At 41.4% G+C, this 6,710-nt stretch overlaps 2 pseudogenes; both read right to left on the minus strand.

Annotated features, from left to right (window-relative positions):
• Nucleotides 1-331: 331 nt before the first annotated feature.
• LOC102472128 (DNA repair protein complementing XP-A cells pseudogene) lies at nt 332-1,321 on the minus strand (annotated as a pseudogene).
• A 1,588-nt stretch (nt 1,322-2,909) lies between these two features.
• On the minus strand, nt 2,910-3,892 carry LOC102472564 (glucosamine-6-phosphate isomerase 1-like; annotated as a pseudogene).
• Nucleotides 3,893-6,710: the final 2,818 nt, after the last annotated feature.

The raw sequence follows: 6,710 nt of genomic DNA on the forward strand, positions 1-6,710 counted from the left end.
GCTTTTGGTTTGTTTTTGTTTGTTTGTTTTTGGTTTATGTCATAGGGTACATGCATGTGCCCTCCTTGGAGAAACACAGACACAATGAGAGGGAAAGTGAGAAATCCGCCCCCAGAAATGGTCATCCTGCAACTCCTTCTCCTTCATTCTCCTCTTAGGATTTGGGCATGCACACACATGTGCCCAGCATGATTTTCAAACTGCCCAGTTCTGGACTCAAATCAAGTTGGCCATGTGGGAATCCAGTGCCTTAACCACCATGCCACCTGGTATTTTTTTTAACTTTTGATCTAAATTTCCTTTATTTAAGTATAAAACTGAGTAAACCAGGACACTGAACTAAAAATCACATTTTTCCGTATGTCAGTTCATGGCCACACTCCGTACAAGTTTTCCGGTACATGTCATCTTCTATGTTTTCTTCTGGTCCATATTCATGTTGATGAGTAATCATTTCCCTTCTCCACACACTGCTTCTTACTGCTCGCCGTAATTCTTTTACTTTTTTATCAAACTTTTTGTTTCATTTTTTCTCGGTTTTCCTGTCGAACTTCCTTTGCTTCCTCTAAAGCTTCCTGACTACCCCAAACTTCAAGAGACCTTTTCACAATCCGTAATTTTAAGTAGAGTTTCAAATCACCCCATTGTGCATGATGAGGATTCTCCTTCACAATAAATTTAAGAGCCGGTTCAATTTTTTCTAAGTCACAGTCTTTCAGAAGGTATTCCTGTTTTGCTTCTGTTTTGGTTATAAGTTTGTGTTTTTCATCAGGATCTCTGCAGTTATCGCCAAGTTGCCAGATCAAAGTGGTTCATAAGATAAGAATCCATAAATTCTTTCCCACATTCTTCATATTTTGTATAATCAAATTCCATAACGGGTCCTGGTTGATGAACAACTTTCCCGATCTTACGTTCTTCTTCTTCTTCCTCTTCCAAAATGAAGCCTCCTCCTGTGTCAATGATCTTTGGGGCTGCTTTCACTTTAGCCATGCCTCCGGTAGGCAGCCGCCGTCGTCGGGTAGGGCCCGGCGGCCAGCCCGGCCTGGCGTAACATCAGCGCTTGCTGCTGCTTCCTCTCGATGCTCGCGCGCATGGAGGCAGACAGCTCCAAGGGTTGTTCTGAAGCCGCGGGCTCAGCCCAGGTCCTTCGGACGCCGCCATCTGCAATCCATGAAGAGGACCGTGGCTCCTGCCCCGCGCACACGCATTGCGCCGGAGATGCCCACGGCCCTGCGCCATCACCTACACCGCCTCCGCGTCCCCTCCACCCATAGCCTTCGGAAGTCGCCATCTGGTATTTTTCACAGAATGTCTTCATGTTATATCCTTCCTGCCGCAGCCTCTTAGTTAGCTGGGACCATAGCTTGTACCACCACACTCAGCCTTTTTAGGTCAGGCCAGGAACTGCATGAACCCAGGCCTCCCGTGCAGTCATTGTACAGAAGCGCCCTTCCACTTGTGCCCCTGCAACTGGATCAGAACAACGCTGTAATTGCTGAATCAAGTCATGTCATTTATAGCTCAAAACTATATGGCTTCCTGTTACTTAAAAAATATTAGGTTGGATTCAAAATCCACAAATGACATATTTTATTTAAAAATCCTGAATTTAATAGAAAATGGCACATTGTGAACGAATCCATTAATCCACTAGCTTAAAACAGAATGACAGCACAATCAGGTATAAAAGCTGAAGATGAGATGCTGGTACCAGCATAACACTTAAAGAAACTCTCCAGCCAGGCTCTGAAAGATCTTTTTCAGAAATAGAAACAGCAGTAGCTTTCAACAGGGGCATAAACAAGGAAGAAAGACAGCAACTACTCCACAAAGCTTAAGACACTGAAAGGAAGGCAAAGCAGTAGCCCATCCTTGGAGGAAGGGGTGGGAGACAAAAGGCTTAGCAAAAGGTTAGCATTCCTTGATGTTCTGAAAGCACCAGACCATACCACAGGAACCTGAGAGGATTAGAAGAGCACGCTATTTTAAGTGGTAAAACAGCACTAGAAGCATCTGGTATGTTGTCTTGGCCCTCAACACTTCAAGAAGCGGGAGAGCCATGGCACTCATCTGTTATAGCTAAACTCACAACTGACTGCTCGCCCAGCTGTCACCCTGGCTGAAGACAACACTGAAGTCGTGGCAGAGTGTCTGTTGCCCTGATTGGACCTCCTGCTTACTAAAGAGTGTAGAAAAGAGGAGCCATACGAAGACCTTTGGCAAAACACAGGGCTGTGGTGGGAACAGGGTTTCCACCTGCCTTTTCTGGTGTTGAAGAATCCCTGGTTGGGAGAAGTCTGATGAGTCTGGGCCCCTTGAGGCTCTGGGTTCATCACTAAAAGTCATCTCTTCAGTCTCACCTATGCAAATCCTCCCCCAGGGAGTTCTCCCTGTTCATAAAAAAGCTCAGTGTGAAAGCAGAAAAACAACCATTGAGGGAGAGAAAGTAAAGGACACCCATCCACTACCACCCCAACCTTGGCACTTGCAACTGACAAGAGGGACTGCTTCCTTGTACTTACTTTAGATATTAAGAGAGCTTCTTTTCTAACCTAAGACTAACAGTTCTTAAATAGGAAGCAGGACTGCTCAAGAGCGGCTCTCAAGACTCTCCAAAGAAGCTGTTTCAATTAGCCTGTAATTCTCTCCTACTTGGGGATCAGTGCCCATAAGTATAGAAATTCCTGCGGGAACATGCTATGCATTTGAACAGTGGAGAGTCAAAACAAAAAATTAAAAACTTCTAATATAGATATGACAAGCATCAAAATGGAGCACACTATCCAGAAATTGTTTTCTGATTATGTTACAAACAAGTCATTCTGTCACTAAATTCCAGGATTAGGCTCCTAGCCTCATAGACAACAAAAAAAGTTCACCGACTTCTCTGGAGTAACCATACAGGATTAAGAAATAAAATTCTGTTCTAAAAACAACTTCCAGAAAGACCAGCCTGTTCCTATGAAGTGTTTGCTACTAGGTCCCAGTTCAGGTTCATCACTGTTTGGTTTCTTAGAAGACCGACTCTTCTCATTTTCTTTACTTACGATACTGTATAATGGGTCTTCCAACTTGTTATGAACAAGCATTAAATCTTTGAATAATTTTGAAATACTGTATGGTCTTCACTTTAAACTCCAATGTGGTGTTCTTGTCACACACACAGTGCTGAAGGCAGACACGGTCCACATATGACTCACTTCCTCTTCCATGACCCTTTATAGAGCAATACCTTGTGAGTGCCTATATTGAGGATCATCACCTCTCTAGCATCCATGACAGTGTCCATGCCCACTGTCAGGATCAGAGTGGGCTCCTATATAAAATCTCCACTAAAGAGCTTAACATCAGCCAGCATGGTGTAGATGGCCTGCTTCTTCACTCCAGTCTGGACACCAGACTAGAGCCCGGCTCATTGAAGGCAATGGATCCATTGGGGCCAATGCCTCCAACAAATAGCTCGATCCTACCTGCATCCTTGATCTGCTCTTTAAAGGCATCACATTCAGCCTGTAGGTTGGCTGCCTTACCATCCAGCGTGTGGGTATTTTCTAGTTGGATGTCAGTGTGTTTGAAGGTGTTCCCTGTGAAGGAGTGGTAATTCTCCAGTGGTTCAGAGGAAGACCCACATACTCATCCATGCTGAAGGTCTTCCCATGTTTAAAAGACAGGAATTCCTTACAGAATTCAATCAGCTTCCTATAGCAGTAAAGTAGGGTGCTGCCAGTGGGCACCCCCAGGGTAAATTAGTTGTCTGGCCCTGGGTTAAACTCAGTGATGTCCCTGATGTATTTGGCTGTCCACTTTCTGATCTGAAAATAGTAGTTCAGGACTATGAGCTTCATCTAAGCTATAGTTATATCCCAACGTCAAAACTTTTATCCCTTCATCAGCCAGAAAATACAGTAAAGTCCACTTTCTATTCAAGATATATGACTGATGCTCAGTGATACAATTGCTCAAGTTCTGAGTTCTTCATTCTAGACCATCCTTACAGAGAAGACACCAGCTGTAGGCTTTGACCACCCAGTCAGTCTTCTTTGAGATCTCTTCACCAGTTTGAGATGAATAGATACCTTCTTCAGTCTTCCTGCAGTCATCTTATTATGGGCAACCATTAGAACAAACACTGGATGAAAGTAATCAAGAGTTATCACAAGTGTATGCACACAGGCATATACAGCACCAATTTCAGAGTGTACATGAAGTGTATATTGAAAAGAAATAAGCTAATGTCAATATCACTTCCCTAAATCCCTCCTCAAATCCACAATGGAGGCAGAATTTTCACTGCTTTGCAGACTGCAAATTCTTCTTTGTTTCTTGTTTCCACACCAGCCTGGAGATCTGGGGATATACAAATAAACAGAACCCATTACTACTCCTTATCAAAGAACAGGAGCACAATGGTATAGGCAGACTTATCTGTACAAAGGCCCGGCCAAAGGTTTTAAAACTCTGTATTTAACATTTTCTTATAACCCAGGAATTAAAAGCAAACACCAGGAAAAAAAAAAAAAAAACTTTTAAAACCAAGGGGATGGGACACAGAAATGGATGATTATCTGTTAATGATGATGTTTATAGTATCTTCAACTGGACTGGTATGAAGTGTATTCATGTTGGATAAATTCACTTTACAAGCTATAGTGATGTATAGTGATTGTATAAAAGAAATTAAAATTAAAAATAAAATCAAAGCTTGGGAGTCATGAAAACAGTTCATTTTAAAGGAGAATATGGAGGATTATATGGCTTTGTAAGACAGTTGTAAGGTAATTCCTTAAGTACCTAATTATCCTAGAGCCAATAGGGAGAGACAGTAAAACAAAGTCAAAGTCAGTAATAAGGCCACGTTTTCCTTAAAATGTAAACTCCTTTGCAGCTGAGGCGGATTGAGGGACTGTCCTGGATAGGTTCTTCAAAAAGGTGGACACATTAGTTTTGTGAGTGACAGCTCTGAAAAACTCTGAGTATAATTCCAATGTCTCTGAGATAAAATGTAATTTTTATTCTATTAAAGTCAGTTCTGAAAGATGTCTTTAGTAGTAGGATATCTTTGCACAGTGATTGCATGGTTTGAATATTCTAAAATCCTTCTCCTTACCTTGGAACAAGAAAAAAAATTTAAAAACATGATTTTTTTAAAAAAATAAAATGATAGCCATCCGAGATAGTGCTCCTCGAAAGAAATGCTGTTTTTTCAGGGGTCTTGAATCATCCCCTGACATGTCCTGTATACAGCAACTTCCAGGCTGAGTCATAATTCTAGAAAAGCTGGCTGGACACTGCAGGCAAGGTTGTGAAATACATTTGTCATAAGAATTATAACTTATCCTGCAAAATACCGGAAAGTCTGAGAGTATTAAAAAAGCTGTTTTTGCACCTATTTATAAATTTTTCATCCTATTATTGTGTATAAAATTAGTTTTTATTTTATACTAGATTTTATTAATTAAAAAGGTTAACTTTATTTTGGAAAGGGACACACAGACTGTTTCTCTTAAAGTTTGTTTCAAGTTTGGGGGGGGAGGATGTTTAGCTTGTGTTACACTTCAGAGAAATTGTCTACTGTCTTATTAAAGGAAGGAATTAAACATTGCTACATATAAGAAGTGGGTCAGAATACTGTAAAATTGACACATTTTGGTACATTATGTTATTCCTACCTGCTACTATGGAAAGTGAAGGAGATATCAGGAACTGAAGAAGTTTTCAAATAGGTATTGAATTTTTCCCAAGGGCTTAACTCTCACTTATTCTCCCACTCAGCAGATATGCTTTAATGTCCAGTGTGTGCCAGGCATTTGGCATAGTGGTGGGGAAATATTGCAAGTCTACTACTACTGTGATGATTTCTTCATTTTGTATCGAGTCACCTGATAAAAAGTGACAGAGCTGGGATCAGCAGTTGGCATAATGGCTATGTTGCTGGACTCCCACAAAGTTGACCACGGTTCGAGTCCCAGACCTGGTGGCTTATACTCACACCAGGGACAAGTGCGTGCGTGCTCAAGATCCTGAAAGGAGAATGGAGGAGAAGGGATTACAGTGTGGCTATACCTCCTGGTGGTGATTTCTCGCTTTCTGTCTCTCTCTGTCTTTCTGGTGAGTGCACGAGCCCTATAGCAAAAACCTCTCAAAAAAAAAAAAAGTGACAGAGCTAGAATTTGAACTCAGTTCTCTTCAGAAGTCACAGCCTGTATATTTTTATTTTTCCTTTACCCTAAACTATAGTTCTTACTTTTAAGTTTATTCATCTAGTCTTCTCCTGAGTCAGACAAACAGACAGAGAGAAACAGAGAGAAACATCCCCATTTGGGTGTCTGCCATGATTCACCTTCACCTTCAGTCAGTCCCAGAACATGAGCAGGTACACAGGGAGGTAAGCCTGGAACCTTCCCACGAGGGTCAGTCTTTCAGTGCGTTGAGTTTTACCACTATACCACAATCCAGGCACACTATAGTCTTATTAATGAGTAGGAATGGAATTATGAAAGTTCAAACCTCTGAATTAAATATTTGGGTTACAGTTTTCCTAATACTCTATATGAACAAGGCACAGAAGGATAATCTAGAGTTACCTGTGGTCAGGAAGGTGGAAGTGGCTTATGTTTTTCCCCTACTCCCCAGATTTTTTATGCTGTAATAAAGATAGAAATGACTCTGAATAATGAGTGCTGTTGGACTTACTGTGGCATTAATGG

This window comes from Tupaia chinensis, unplaced genomic scaffold (assembly GCF_000334495.1).
Source record: "Tupaia chinensis unplaced genomic scaffold, TupChi_1.0 Scaffold000382_1, whole genome shotgun sequence".
NCBI classification, from domain to species: Eukaryota; Metazoa; Chordata; class Mammalia; order Scandentia; family Tupaiidae; genus Tupaia; species Tupaia belangeri.